This window comes from Danio rerio, chromosome 19, assembly GCF_052040795.2.
Source record: "Danio rerio strain M-AB ecotype USA chromosome 19, GRCz13ab, whole genome shotgun sequence".
Lineage (NCBI taxonomy): Eukaryota > Metazoa > Chordata > Actinopteri > Cypriniformes > Danionidae > Danio > Danio rerio.
In genome coordinates this window covers 45,690,001-45,707,184 of record NC_141039.2, presented here as the reverse complement: position 1 = coordinate 45,707,184, position 17,184 = coordinate 45,690,001, and the positions used below count along the sequence as shown (strand labels likewise).

At 34.4% G+C, this 17,184-nt stretch overlaps 1 protein-coding gene across 6 annotated transcripts in view; it reads right to left on the bottom strand.

Annotated features, from left to right (window-relative positions):
- sdc3 (syndecan 3) overlaps positions 1–17,184 on the bottom strand; it is an 89,787-nt gene that overhangs the window by 49,913 nt on the left and 22,690 nt on the right. The gene's annotated exons all lie outside the window — the stretch shown is intronic.

Here is a 17,184-nt window from a genome sequence, read left to right as displayed (position 1 = left end):
CTCCACATAAAATAGATGCAGACATTGCGTGAGTGTTTTTGTGTGACAATATGCAGATGACTCTTTTTGAGATTGTTTATTCTACCAAGGAAATTAATTCATTTATTCAGAAGAGATGGATAAAATAGTTCACAAGTGGTATTAAAAGGACATTTATAAAATTTAAGCAATTGTTTAAATTCCAATAAGTATATTTAGATTAATCAAAAAACTAAAATAAATAATAATGCATCAGTTTCAAATAAATATTAATCATAGGTGTTTTTAATAATAATAATAATAATAATAATAATAGTAATAATAATAATGCATCAGTTTAAATATCAACTAAATATTAAGCACAGCTGTTGTAATAAATAAATAAAAATATATTCAGTAATATATATTCAGTTTTAAAAATCACAAAAAACACATTTTATACTACGTTAAAATAAAAATCTGTTGCATAAAATCCTCAAAATATTTCACATTTTTATTGTATGTTGATCAATTAAAGCCGCTTTATATGCCTGACAAAGACACCAAACATTTAAATGAGAGTGTACATTGACCGGTAACCATAACCAGTATACACTAATAAAAGCTTTTACAACAGACAAAAAGAAGGCAAAGGTTAATTATATAAAAAAGCCTCTGTGTCAAATATGAGACCATGAATGCATAAGCTGGCATGTAAAGGTCTATAACTGCAGCCGTTTTAATCACTGACCAGAAAAAACTGATTACAGTATTCCCGACTGAATCTCTTCAGTGGCTTTAATAAGCCCTCTACAATCAACAATGTGTGATATTTGTCATCTAATTGTTATTTTAATGATGCACAAGCTGAAATTATCAAGTTTCACTGCACTTTCACTGCAAACAAACATGCCTGAGTTCAAAAAAATATTCTCTACATGACAAACTGCTTAAATGATCCTGTAATTCAAGTTACATATAATAATAGTAATAATAATTATTATTATTACTATAAATCTACCATTTTATCCATGACAGGCCTAAACCAGCTAATGTACTGAAACTAAAAAGACATCTTTATTTTAAAAATTCCCTTAAAAATGTTCATATTAAATCCCACCCATAATGGAAACTCTTAGCCCTAAAAATAAAACCAATCATACAGTTCAATAAAGTCATATCCTTCCCCTTTTAGTTTTTTTTTTTTTTGTGCTGCAGCTGTGGAATTTTTTTTAATCATGATCTGAGTGGTCAGCGCTTTGATCAGCACTTCTTGATGTGATATGTGCTCTAGAAATGTTAATAATAATAATAATAATAATAATAATAATAATAATAATAATAATAATAATGATAACAACAACAACAACAACAACAACAACAACAACAACAATCATTTTATTAATAATAATAATAATAACAATAATAATATTAACAACAACAACATTGTTTATATTATTATCTGTGCTCTATAAATGATTATATAATAATAATAATAATAATAATAATAATAATAATAATAATAATAATAATAAATGTATCCATGACAGACATTAATCAGCTATTGCACTAAAAGACATTTATTAAAAATTTCCCTCTCAAAATTATACAAAAATTCTGGGTTTTTTTCATATTAAAAATCCCACCCATTACGATAAGTCATGTTAGCCCTAAAATACATAAATAAAAAGTGGACAGTTCAATAAAATCATATCCTTCCTTTTTTTAAACCAGTACAGGGAAAAACCCAGACGCACTCACATTCACACGCTCATACTCTACGGCCAGTTTAGTTTCTCCGATTCACCAACACTGGGAGAATATGCAAACTCCACACAGAAATGCCAACTGACCCAGCCGAGGCTCGAACCAGCAACCTTCTTGCTGTGAGGTCCCTTTTTTTTTTAGAATCTCTTGATTTTCATTAAGAAAATCATAAGTTAGGAACCAATTAAGTGTGAATACATTTTTCGTGTGAACTATCCCTTTGAATTTAATTCATTAAGTGTATTTTGGTTAAAGTTAATGCAGAACATTTCTCATGTTAGTACATCTCATGTAGTACATCTTCAAAATATCTTCATTTGGGTTCAACAGAAGAAAGCAAAGACTCAAACCAGCAACCTTCTTGCTGTGTGAGGCAATAATCACACCCATAATGGTAACTCATGTTAACCCTAAATAAAACAAATCTTACAGTTCAATCAAGTCATATCCTTCCCTTTTTTATTTTTCATACCATAATCTGACAGGTCAGCGCTTTGATCAGCACTTCTTGACATGATCTGTGCTCTATAAACCTATAGTCTCTATTTCAGAAATCGCCACAGTAGAATGAACCATCGGCAACTATTCTAACATATCCGTTTCATGCAGCGGATGCCCTGCGCTGCAACTCACTACTGGGAAACACCCAATTACACTTATTCACACACACACACTCATACACTACGGCCAGTTTAGTTTATCAGTTCACTTATAGCTCATGTCTTTGGACTGTGGGGGAAACAAGAGCACCCAGAGGAAATCCACGTCAACATGGGGAGAACATGCAAACTCCACATAGAAATGCCCACTGGCCCAGCCGAGGCTCTAACCAGCGACCTTCTTGCTGTGAGGTCTCTTTTTTTCCAACTTTTTTTTTTTAGAATCTCTTGATTTTCATTAAGAAAATCATAAGTTTAGAACCAATTAAGTGTGAATATTTTTTTTGTGTGAACTATCCCTTTAAATTTAATTCATTAAGTGTATTTTGGTTAAAGTTAATGCAGAACATTTCTCATGTTAGTACATCTCATGTAGTACATCTTCAAAATATCTTCATTTGGGTTCAACAGAAGAAAGCAAAGACTCAAACCAGCAACCTTCTTGCTGTGTGAGGCAATAATCACACCCATATTGGTAACTTATATTAACCCTAAATAAAACAAATCTTACAATTCAATCAAGTCATATCCTTCCCTTTTTATTGTTTGCTTCAGCTTTAGAATTTCATGATCAGCGCTTTGACCAGCACTTCTCGGCCCGATCTGTGCTCTATAAATGCCCTTTACTGACTCATTTATTTCTCAGTTGTGACAGCAGGAAGACCTTCGTTTTGCTCCAGTCGCAGTGATATCAGCTGCGAGATCATTGGCCGCTGATCTTGGCCTAAGCTCTTGACTCCGGGGCCAAGCGATGGTGTGCGTGTGTGCGAGTCTTGACATCACGCTTGAGTCAGAGCCCATCAGTTCACTTCTATCTGCATTGAAGCTGACACGCAGCAGATTGCTGGTCATGCAGGCCGTATACTTCTACTGTCAGTAACGCTTTATGGTCAGACTACTGAGAGACGATCACATGTCAGAGACTGGCCACAGAAAATAATGAATATTCTATGCGTGTTAAAGTCAGAAAACGCATCTATTTAAACAAAGTCACATCAGAAAGATTTATCTACGCCAGTGTTTCCCAATCCTGTTCCTGAAGGCACACCAACAGTACACATTTCCAACATCTCCCTAATCAAACATGAATCAACTCTTCAGAACATTAGAAAAGACTCCAAAACCTGAAGTTAATGGGTCAGATTTAGGAGACATCCAATATACAGTTGACGATATCCAATATACAGTTGACGACAGAATTATTAGCCCCCCTTTAAATATTTGTATTTTTTTTAATATTTCCCAAATGATGTTTAACAGTGCGAGGAAATTTGTACAGTATGTCTGATAATATTTTTTTCTTCTGGAGAAAGTCTTACTTGTTTTATTTCGGCTGGAATAAAAGCAGTTTTTAATTTTTTAAACACCATTTTAAGGTCACTGTTATTAGCCCCTTTAAGCTATATATATTTTGATAGTCTACAGCAGTGGTTCTCAAACTTTTTTATCAAGTACCACCTCATAAAAAAAAAATGTCTCTTCAAGTACCACCATAATGAGCACATACCTGTCAACCCTCCCGTTTTTCCCGGGATTCTCCCGTATTTTACTGTTCTATCCCGCTATTATCCCGTAAAGGTATTTTCCCGTATTTCTCCCGTATTTTCGAGAAGGGTATAAATGGAGGCCGGAGCCAGCTCCAAGTGGGTTGGTGTTGGAGCTCCAAGTGGGCTGGGCAAACCTTATTTAGTTGTATTTAGACTTGAATATTGTGCGTTATGAATTTGTACACCTAACCCTATACCCAACCTCACAGTAACCTGTTGTGTTTTATTAACGTCTACACCTAAATCCAACCCTAAACCCAACCTCACATTAACCTGATAAACCTAACCCACTTGCAGTTTGAGTCCCTCCCACTTGGAGGTCACCCAACCTACTTGTGGTGTAATTCCTCCCACTTGCAGGTCTCCGGGCTGCAGCGATACCTACTTGGTATTTTCAGTCTTTTTCTAAACAGCGGAGCCTCCCTATAGGCAACCTATACCGCCGAACCACCAGGGGTCGCCCTATGCTCCAAAAAGTGAGCCTTCTGTGCTTTCGTTTAGTTTAAGAATGAAAACACTTATAAATAAATACTAAAAACGGCGCGATTCCATTTTTTTTTTTATTACAGATGCCGTCGCCCATCCTATACGATCCTCAAAACGGCCACATAATGGTGCATGACTGTCAGCTGACGTGCTCCATAGTAATAAACAGACGCTGTATCCCAAACGGATTCTGTACATGCGATTTGAAGCGGAGAGAAAAAAAAAAGTCTGGCTTTTGTGTGCGTGTTTAAACAGACATACACACATAATTGATAATAATAACATATAAGGATGTCGATCTTGGTGGGTTTTTTTTCCAAACACAACTAATTTCGTCTTAAATGAGCATAAAATGTAAGGATGTAATTTGATGTAATATGATGTAATTTACTTTCTATGTGTGATTTGATTGGACAGGACTGATTGTTCTAATACCCACAGACAAGGAAAAATAAAGTAGTGACTGCAGGGTGAAGGAAAGTAATGGAGTAAAAGTACAGACACAGCACTAAACATGTATTCAAGGTTAAGTAAAAGTACACATTTTTAAAACTACTTAGTAAATTACAATTCCTGAGAAAAACTACTCAATTACAGTAATTTGAGTATTTGTAATTACTTACTTTACACCACTGGTAGCATGTACATATGACATATTGGATTCCTCCGCGTACCACTAGAAGGAATCACTACCACTAGTTGTAGGAAACACTACCACTAGCGTACCACAGTTTGAGAACCACTGCTCTACAGAACAAACCATCAAACAATTCAATTCAAATCAATTCAGCTTATTTGTATAGCGCGTTTACAATGTAGATTGTGTCAAAGCAGCTTCACATAAATGGTCATAGTAACTGGATCAGGGTAGTTCAGTTTTTAGTGTTTAAGTTCAGTTCAGTTTAGCTCAGTTCAGTGTGGTTTGAAGTCATTACTGATAGTCCAAACACTGAAGAGCAAATTCATCGATGAGTAGCTTTTCAGATCCTGAACCATGCAAACCAGTGGCGACAGCGGAGAGGGAAAAAAACTTCATCAATAGGAGAGTGAAGAAAAAAACCTTGAGAGAACCAGACTCAGTTCGGCACGACCATTTTAATTTCTCCGCTGGCCAAAAGTCTTGTGCAGAGCTGCAGTCTCAGCAACAATAACTTAATAACTTAAAGAATAACTTGCCTAATTACTCTAACCTGCCTAGTTAACCTAATTAAGCCTTTAAATGTCAGATAAAATAAATTAGTTATGAGTAATTAAAACTATTGTTTAGAAATGTGTTGGAAAATATCTGCTCTCCGTTAAACAGAAATTGGGGAAAAAAATAAACAGGAGGTCTAATAATTCACGAGGGCTAATAATTCTGACTTCAACTGTACGTTTTCCTGAAGTTTCTTATCATTTCTTTATACAAAACTCAAATTGACTCCAGCTATTCTCCATTTCAGTAAGCCCTGTTTCTGAACTCCCTCGGATGCCTCCATGCAGTTTCTTTCCCTGCTGTTTACATTCACAGACATAATCATCACTGGGAACGTTTCTGTGTGCTTTTTATGAATTTGATAGCTGACATGAAAGAGAATTTAGCTGAATACTCGAGTGGCATACCAATTTCTGTGCACTCAAATAAAAAAGCACAAGTTTAAACAGACAAGGCTGTAAAACACACTTTTAGGTTTTGTGTCTTTCTGCCAGATTAAAAGAGGGAAGGGGCTGTAAAGACTCCACCCTCTTCAGGACAGGGCGCGGGGACTCATTTGCATTTTAAGTGATTAAACTTGAAAACAGAGTTTTCAAAAGAGGCAATTATAGTATGGTATGAGCTGAAACACATTCTGGGGACTTGTAATACCCCGGCAGCCACACAACATCTTAAGACGTTGATATTAGGTCGTGATGTCAGGTGACTAAAGTTTAATGTCTAGCCAGCATCTAAGGACAATGGCTGTTTCTCAATATGCGTTCTTCAGCGGTCTTGCGTCCTCGTGTTCTCGTGAAACGTCATCATCAGCTGCCCAAGTTCAGTTCCAATACTCAAGACCGCAAGTACGGAGGACGCGTGAAACTTCCCGGATGTGTTCTTGATATCGAGGACGCACTGATGCAGACTTGAGCACCGAGCTCGCTCTGGAAGTCCCAGAAGTCATTGCGACTGGAGGTGGGAAGCGCTGCATTTTATTTAGATTTATTATTAAAGTTTAGAGATATCACTTATTTACCTCAGGAGTTTCCCTAAATGAAACGGTGAAAGTAAACATTAACATGAACATCTTAATAAAGGAATAAACACATTAAGGGTGTTTGTTTGATGAAATTCGTATTAAAATTTGTTTCATTTATATTGTGCAGAGTATATTTATAATGTTTTTATGCAAAGTATATATTTTGAATAGGGGGGAAACAATAAATCGTTGTATGAAGGCTGTAATGTTTAAATAATTTCCATTTAAAACGCGTGAAGGTCACATGACCATCAGGAAGAACGCAGCATCCCATTTCTCAAAGGACGCGTTCTCTGTCCTCGCGGTCTCCTAAGTTCGTTCTTCCGAGGACACCTGGCAAGACCGCACTCTACAAGAACGCAAGTCCATTCTCTGCGTTCTTGGAATTGAGAAACAGCCAATGTTTGTTTGACGTCCAATAATGACGTTGAAATTTGGTTGATTTTAGGTTGTGTTGAAAAGTGACCAAAATCCAAGGTCGAGTCAACGGCTGTTTCTCAATAAGCGTTCTTCAGCGGTCTTGCGTCCTCGTGTTCTCGTGCAACGTCATCATCAGCTGCCTAAGTTCAGTTCCAATACTCAAGACCGCAAGTACGGAGGACGCGTGAAACTTCCCGGATGTGATCTTGATAGAGGACGCACTGATGCAGACTTGAGCACCGAACTGGCTCTGGAAGTCCCAGAAGTCATTGCGACTGGAGGTGGGAAGCGCAGCATTTTATTTAGATTTATTATTAAAGTTCTGAGATATGACTTATTTACCTCAGGAGTTTCCCTAAATGAAACAGTGAAAGTAAACATTAACATGAACATCTTAATAAAGGAATAAACACATTAAGGGTTGTTTGTTTACTGAAATTCGTATTAAAATCAGTTTTATTTATATTGTGCAGAGTATATTTATAATGTTTTATGCAAAGTATATATTTTGAAGGGGAAACAAAAAAAATGTTGTATGAGTGCTGTAATGTTTCAATAATTTCCATTTAAAACGCGTGAAGGTCATGTGACCGTCAGGAAGAACGCACCATCCCATTTCTCAAAGGACGCGTTCTCTGCCCTCGCGGTCTCCTGAGTTCGTTCTTCCGAGGACACCTGGCAAGACCAGTCTCCACAAGAACGCAAGTCCGTTCTCTGCGTTCTTGGAATTGAGAAACAGCCAACATCTTAAACCAAGGGTCAACAAACTTGTTCCTGGAGGGCCGGTGTCCTGCAGATTGTAGCTCCAACACTAATCAAACACACCTGAACAAGCTAATCAAGGTCTTACAAGGTCACTTGAAACATCCAGACTGGTGTGTTGAGGCAAGTTGGAGCTAAACCCTGCAGGGAAACCGGCCCTCTAGGACCAAGATTGGTGACCTCCGTCTTAAACCAACATCATATTGATATCAAAGACTGACATTTATTCATCGGGTATGGCAACCAAAATCCAACGTCTGATAGACGTCATAGTGGTAATGTCCACACAACGTCAAGCTGTAAAATCATTAGACGTTAATATTAGGTTAGATTTAGGTCATGATGTCAGGTAAACAAAATTTTATGTCTAGCCAGCGTCTAAGGTCAATGTTTGTTTGACATCCAATAATGACGTTGATATTTGGTTGATTTTGGGTTGTGTTGAAAAGTGACCAAAATCCAACGTCGAGCCAACATCTTAAACCAACGTCATATTGATGTCAAATACTGATGTTTATTCATCAGGTATGGCAACCAAAGTCCAATGTCTGATAGACGTCATAGTGGTAACATCCACTCAACGCCAAGCTGTAACATCATTAGACGTTGATGTTTGGTTAATTTTAGGTTGGACACTGACGTCGGCCTGATGTCAACCCGGTTTTTATTTTCCAAACAAAATGCAACATCCCCATGATGTTGATGTGCTGTGCCTGCAGGAACATGATTTTTCTAGTGTCAAGATTCAGATTTCAGGAGAATAATTAATGAATAATTTCAAGTAAAACTAAATAAACAAAATTTCATAGAATTGTATGATTAGTCCATGACTATAATATATATATAACGCACATTCATAACTAATCAATCACAAAAACAAATCTGGATAAATGCCGAAAAGGAACACAAACTTATAGAAGGTATATACAAATGTACAGTTGAAGTAAGAAGTAGAATTACTAGCCCCCATTTTATTCCCCCTGTATTTTTTTCCAATTTCTGTTTAACAGAAAGATTTTCCAACACATTTCTAATCATAATAGTTTTAATAACTCATTTCTAACAACTGATTTATTTTATCTTTGCCATGATGACAGTAAATAATATTTTACTAGATATTTTAAGACACTTCTACACAGCTTAAAGTGACATTTAAAGGCTTAAATTAGGTTAACAAGGCAGGTTAGGGTAATTGGGCAAGTTATTGTTTAATGATGGTTTGTTATGTAGACTGTCGATTAAAAAATAGCTTAAAGGGGATAATAATACTGACCGTAAAATGGTGTTTAAAAAAATACAAATTGCTTTTATTTTAGCCGAAATAAAACAAATAAGACTTTCTCCAGAAGAAAAAACATTATCAGACATACTGTGAAAATTTCCTTCCTCTGTTAAACATCATTAGGGAAATATTTTAAAAAGCTAAACAAATTCAAAGAGGGGCTAATAATTCAGACCTTAACTCTATATACAACTATCTAAATCTCGAAAAGGCTAAAAGCATGGGTAACATATTAAAGATCCAAAGTATGAAGTTATAGAATGTATAACTGCATATTGGAATGCATATACAACTTTCTGAATCTCAAAAAGGGCTACAGCACAGGTAATATATGAAAGATCCATTTGACTTTTCAAGTCTTTTGATGGCTTTGTGTGAGGAACAGATCAAAGCTGAAGATGTGATGTGATGCAACCTTTCTTCATTATTATGATGTACATGGAATGTAATTACAAAGAAAAAAAAAAAAAACGTAAATAAAGAGTGAAACTTGGTTCACCCAATAAAATGAGAGAGAAATGATAATGAAAGCAGAATGGATTAAAGAAGCCCGGCTGATTTGGTTGATATTTTAAGAAACAAATAGAAATTACAATTCAAAAATGAAACATGTGGATGAATCATTTAAAACAACAAGAATGCAAATAATATATACGATGGGCATTCATTTGATAGAATTGATTACACCTGTGCGATTTAAAAAAAAAGTAATATATACTTCATAATTTTTCAAAACTATGTAAAAGAAAATGAGATGTCAGATTAGTTCGAATTAAATGTTTAGGCTGAATTATCTCCTTTATATTAATATTACACATTAAACACACTGTAAAAAGTCCATAAATTAGCCATTGTTGATATTTTGTGATTCATGTTTTTATTTTTTCCTGTTGTTTATTAATCATCTGACTTGCACTGTGGGAGTTTGATCTAGCTTCCAACTACTTCTAACCATGAAAGTTCAAAAAAGTGACTTTTATTGACATTTTTAATAGTGTAAAGTGATAAATAGTCTGGGTTGGTGTTGTATTTTACACTATAAAACCTTGTAATACTGTACTTCCAGCACATTTTCTGACAGACTTATTTCCCTATATATTATTTCATATTGACATCATATTATATCAGGCTAATAAAATGTTAATAATAGTCACTTTGTTAAACTATAGAGTGGAATTTATCACATCAAATGTTGACAGAGCAGAGATCAACATCCCATCATGCATTCACAATCATAAATAAACTGAAAACACAAAACACAGAAACTGTTCATTAACAGATATCATTTACAGCAGGGGTTCTTAACTGGTTTGGCCATGGGACTCACATTTTTACATGGTCATCAAGCCGCGACCCAAATTTTTAGGAACTATCATATAATTTTAGGAATTATACTTGATTTGTATTTATTTGTTAACATACACAAGTAGTGACAGATAAATCATAAGAAAATCACCAAGACTAACAAATAAACAATATTTTAACCCTGTCCTTTAACAAAATGAATCAAATTATAGAAATATTACAGAAGAAAAACCCCAATACTGAAAACAGTGGTTAGGCTAAGGAAAAGTTCAGTTACTATTAATTAAACTGAACAGTTAAAAAAAACTTAACACTGATCCTGTTGAACAAACCAGCAAATTAAAGTAAAACGATTCAAATAATCATAACCCTTTTAATATTAATCACTAGTTATTTGCTCTTCTGCTATTGTGTGGGCTTTCTTGGCCTTTGCTACACGGTGAGCACAGTAAGATGTGTGGAGTGCCTGTACTTGTTTTGAACATGAAGATGTTCGGCTTTTTTGTGATGCCCTCAGCTATTGGAGTCTTTGAAAATAGTCCACAGGTTGGTTTTTGCAACTGTGATGTTTGGTTATTAAATGTTGTTTTAATTTAGAAGGTTTTCATTCTACACACTGAGGTTTTAAGCCTTTTTTGTCATCAATGTATGTAAATCAACACTTTACATATTCGGGGGTGTACTTGCGATTCGACATTTGTTGCTATAATTAAATGAAATTTCAGAGGTCAAACGGTGCGGCTGTCGCGCGCACGCATTTTAAAATAAAAGAAAAATAAGTAAAAAATTAAACTTTTGTTGTGTTTTTGACCACACACTCAGCGACCACTGAAAATGTTCCCGTGACCCACTTTTGGGTCGCAACCCACCAGTTGAGAAACACTGATTTACAGAGTACGTCACTCTTCTATTATGTATATAATGGAAACATACATACAATTTTAATACAATATTAAAAAGAAGAAAAACACTTCAACAGTTCAAACCGCTTCTTAAGAGTTTCTTTTTATATCTTCACCAGTCATTTGTGTAAATTCACAGCTCTTGTGCAGAACTGAAAGATCCTGGTGTTATTTACACAGTCTCTCTCTTAGTCATTCTCCACACTTGACAGAAGTCTGCATTTCATCAGCCGTGTGTGTGTGTGTGTGTGTGTGTGTGTGTGTGTGTGTGTGTGTGTGTGTGTGTGTGTGTGTGTGTGTGTGTGTATCAGCGCCCTCTTATCAAATACTCAGAGTCTGGCCGAGCAGCACACAATCTCTTCAGCCAACATCTCTGACATTTCATCACATTTTTTAAAACAACTTCACAAGCGCGTCACTGATACAGACGATTAGGCTTGTTTTTCGTCAAAAAAATGGATGGATGGAAGAATACGAAACATTCTCTCTGGAGTCACAAGAACAAGCTCTCCTGTTTATTCAATAAAGTGTGCATTAAAGCTGAGCATTACATCATCTTGCGCTGCGGTGCTCATTGAAAAACGTATGACTGAAGATCGGTACTAAAATTAATGTTCTCTGTACGCCAGACAAGGTCACGGCTAATGGAAACCAAGGACTAATGTTTCCAAGATTTTTTGATCTAGTTTCATACAAATAGACAAAAAAAAAGACCTGAATAAAAGTATTTTATCTTTATCATAACAAATGAGACTCTAGATAAGCTCTGGAAATATAATGATCACTCGGTTTCATTAGAGAGAATCAGATTTGTATTATCTATAACAGATAAACCTTTAAAAACAAACTTGTTGTGAGCTTGTTTTTATCTGTTTGCATTAATTCAACTTACTTTAAAAACAAACAGCAAAGTTTAATTAGAAAAAACTACATTACCCATGATGCTGTGCATGAAGCACATGTTTAAACTTCACTCAAAATGTGTTGTTTCCACAGATACAAACAACTTTAAAAAAATATATAGGTCAAAGCTAAATGGAAATCAAGCACTGATTCTAAATAATATTTATCTTGTTTCATATTAATAGCTAAGATTCAATATATATATTAAAACCAAAGACAGATTAATTAACAAAAAACTACATTACTCATGCTGTGCAAAAATTGACTGTGCAATAGTCACATTATTTTTAGCCGTTTTGATTAGATTGTTCTTTAAGTTCTTATACCTTTCCTCTGATTTATAATGCATTAAAGGTGCAGTAGGTGATCTGCCAAAATGCTAACCGCTTAGCATATTATCTTTGGACAGCGGGGAGGTACTGTGATTCAAAGCCACACCGGCTGAAATCGCGAGCATGCACACCGAGTCACAACAGCAGACAGACAACCAACTAGTTCATGTCATTCGTCAGTTAGTTAGTGCCAGCGCCGTGCAGGAATTACATTTAATACTGAGCCACACTTACATGCTATTTCAGAGCGAATATTCAGCAGTAAACAGTATAGGAAGGCTGTCATTGTACAAAAATGACCCAATGTGAATATAAAAGCAACTTCAGCTCAATAAAGCAGGTTAGGCGGAAGAGCGCTATTTACTGATGTTTTGTTGTTAAACTATATAAATCTACATTATAGATGCTGTCAAAGAACCTTATGAAACTGAAAATAATCACATCAATCTTTTACCGGGAGATTCTCCTAGAAAGATTCAACTTATTTTAAAAACCAAAGAAAGAAATATTTTTATATATATATATATATATATATATATATATATATATATATATATATATATATATATATATATATATATATATATATATAACTACATTAACCACAATGCAATTCCCAAAATTCCACCAGAGATTTGCAGTTAGCAAATTGCATCACAAGAAATATTTAGCTCCGCCCACTTCAATGAAGCCCACTTTTCAAAGAAACTTTATATGTATCGTTCCAATAGATGCAAACAACAATGTTAAAACACTAGTGGCTTTAATAAAGATTGTTCTTTAAGTTCACAGTCTTGTACATTCTCTAATTTATAATGCATTAATGTTGTAATTCTTATCCTATAGTGCTTTAACAAAGCCTTTTTAAAAATCCCCATGGGGAAAATGTCTCTGACACTTTACTACACATCTATCATCAATCAGCTCCTTGAATTCATCTTTCAGTACATATTTTATCAGAGCAACGTGCCTGGATTTTAATCCGCTGACAGTATGGGAAGGTTTTTGAGTTATTGAGTTGCAAAGACGGTGCGTTCATTTGCACATCAATGTCTTTCAAACGACTCTGAGCTTCAAAAACGACCAACTGTTGAGTGATTATCATCCTGAAGGCTACAATGAAGGTGAGCATGACCTTTTGTGCACGTGTCTGAAACAAAGACAATGCAAATAGATTAAACGCTTGCTCGCTGGGAAAATGTGCTCAGTTTATTTTATGCATTTGCTAATACACATACTCACACACACACACACACAAACACTCTTGTCTTTTGGTTGTAGGCTCCTTTTTTTTCTCCAGCTCTTATCCGAGTGTTTTACTTGGTATAAATAAGTCCCTAAAATAAAGTGTGAGCGTATAATAAATATTTCACAACGACTAACTCGCAGTTTGGCGTCAGATGTGCTCATGAAAAGAGGCATATTATATAACCGCTGGAAAACTCTAGGAGAAACTTCGGCTGAGGGATTTTAGAAGTTTGATCAACATTGGTTGTACGTTTGATTAATACTTATTGTAGTACACATGGCCATTTTTGAGTAATCCACCAGGGCGACTGACTGCTAAATAATGCAAGGTCCCTCTCTCACATCTGAAAATCCGCTCTGAATATACAGGTACTCTTCACACAGTAGCAGAATTAAGCTGTCAGTCCGGTTTTAGAAGTAAACAAATCAATTCACATGCAACATACCATATTATACGTTTTGAGAAATTTTAATAAGTCACGGGATATTTCAACAATCACATTGTTATGAGTTTAATTTGCAGTCCAAAAACATAATTATGAATTAGCGGTCTGTCTCTCTGTCTGTCTAAAAATTTATATATCTGAAAATATATCTATCTATCTAAAATCATCTATCTATTTAAAAATCAATCTATTGATCTAAAAATCAATCAATATGTCAATCTAATAATCTAAATTAATCTATTTAAAAATCAATCAATATATCAATATAAAAATAATCTATTTAAAACTCAATCGATTTAAATCAATCTACCTATCTAAATGAATTTATCTAACTAAAAAAACAATCAGTCCATCAAACAAAAAATCGATCTATCCATCTAAAAATTTATAATGGTCAATCTAAAAATCATTCGATCTAAATATCAATAAACCTATCTAAAATTCAATCAATCTAAAAATAAATCCAACTATCTAAATATCAATTCACCTATCTTAAATTCAATCAATCTAAAAATAAATCCATCTATCTAAAAAACATAAAATATCTAAAAATCTATCTATTCATCCATCTAAAATTCAATTTATGTATGTAAAAATCAACCCATCTAAAATTTTTAAATCTATCAATCTATCTACTTATCTATCTAAAAACCAGTCAATCTAAAAATTAATCAATCTATATAAATCAATGTATTGATCTAAAAATCAATCCATGAATCAATTTAAATATCAATTAATGTATCAATCTAAAAATCAATCAATTTAAAACTCAATAGATCTAAAAATCAATCCAGCTATTTAAAAATCTATCTACATAAAAATCAATCTGTCAATCTAAAAATTAATCTATAAAACTAAAAATCAATATCTATACATCTAAGAATCAATCTTTGTATTTAAAATCAATCTAAAAATCTGTCTACCTAAAAATCTATCTATCTATCTATCTATCTATCTATCTATCTATCTATCTATCTATCTATCTATCTATCTATCTATCTATCTATCTATCTATCTATCTATCTATCTTTCTATCTATCTAAAATAGGTCTCTATCGATCGATCTAAAAATCAATAAATAAAAAAAAAATCAATAAATCAAAAATCAATCTATCAGTCAAAAATCAATCCATTTAAAATGTAATCTATCTAAAATCTATCAATCTATCTAAAAATCTATCAATCCATCTATCTAAAATACAATCTTTTTAAAATTCAAACTATTAATCTAAAATCTTTATTTAATTTCATGGGACCTCTAAATGTACATCAACATACTAGAATAAAAGTCTCAGCAACTTTTAAACAGTAGTACATTTTTAACAAGAGTGGCAACAGCATTCTGAACAGACTGTAAAATCTTCCCATCTCACTCCTCTTGTGTACGTTTCACGTTTTTCACGCCGGATTTCACTTAACTCACAGAGATGCAGATATAAGCCGGCTAAATCCACTTTTAAATCCAGTCATGGTCTTTCCAACAGAGCCGCGCTCATCTGTTTTGTGGTCTGGGCGAGAACCAAATGCTGCTTTTACACTGTGTGTGCGTGTGTGTTTTAAAGTATTAGGAGCTTCTGTGAGTTAATTAAGATTTAACAGATGAGGTTGTTCCTTCATTGGACTGCGTTATTAAATGACGTCATTTTAATTGCGATAACACTTTCTGGAGTTAAGGAAGTCACCTTCTGTGAACCCCATGCACAAAACAAAAGCGTCACCCAAAGCCTAAAAATAAAGGTCTTTTATTTGGCATTGATGGTTCATTTCATGCACAAAACTTTCTTCATAGAGTGCTTCAGCGCTGGCTCACTTTTCAGCATTGGTTTCTTTTGGAAGAGTTTTTCTGCTTACGGATATTAAAACATTCTTTGCCAAAGCATTACATTATTAAGGCCAAAACCAAGCAGTAATGAGGGAAATCAAAACTGTACAAACCTGGTTATAAAGGAAAGATGTATGAAAATCACACTGAAAATAAGTCTGTGAATTTATAGGTTTTAATTGGGTAAGAACCACAATTTCCATGATGCACTCACAATATAAAATACACAATTATTTGCATGAAGATAATTTTTATGTTTTATTAATGCATTTTTAATTAAAAAAAAAAAATTATTTAAAAAAAAAATTATTACATTTTTTTTAAATTTATAAACAATTTTTTTTTATCTGACAATAAAATGTGTTTCATAACCCTTTAAAAATAATTTACTAAATATCTAGTCACAAAATACTAAAATGCTAATAAATGTTAATCAGCAGAGTTGAATTTTCAACATCAAAAGTCGACAGAGCAGAGATAAAACTCCCACAATACAATTCACGACTGTAAATAAACACTATGTGAAGCACAAAATATGGGAAAAATGCTCTGTATACACACACACACACACACACACACACACACACACACACACACACACACACACACACACACACACACACACACACACACGCACACGCACACGCACACACACACTTTTCTTTTAAGATCTACTCACTGAAAGCTTCTTCACAGCACCAAATACTGATTTTCTATCCCATCACAAAAAAAAAAGTATAAATAAAAATCTGTGCACAGATCCTGCTGTCAGCTTGTGATGTTTCTCATGTGTAAGCCGCTTTGGATTAAAAGCGTCTGCTAAATGCCTGCATGTAAACGTATATTGTAAACAAATGACATTTTTTCTCCAGAAAGCCGTCTCATTAAAGCCATGAACGCGTGCTCTCGGATGAATGAGAGCACTTATATAAATGCAGTTCGTCATTTGTTGCTGATTAATGGCCTGCACATCGCTTCTGACAGCATTATCTAAATATCCCTGCTTCCCAATTAACTCGGGGCAGTTTCTTAGTGTTCGCTCACCTCGCTCCACCCTGCTACTGTTATGTTAACGGCATTCCTGAAATCCCCGGAGCACTCAGACACGCCCCCTTTTCCCTCGTTAACC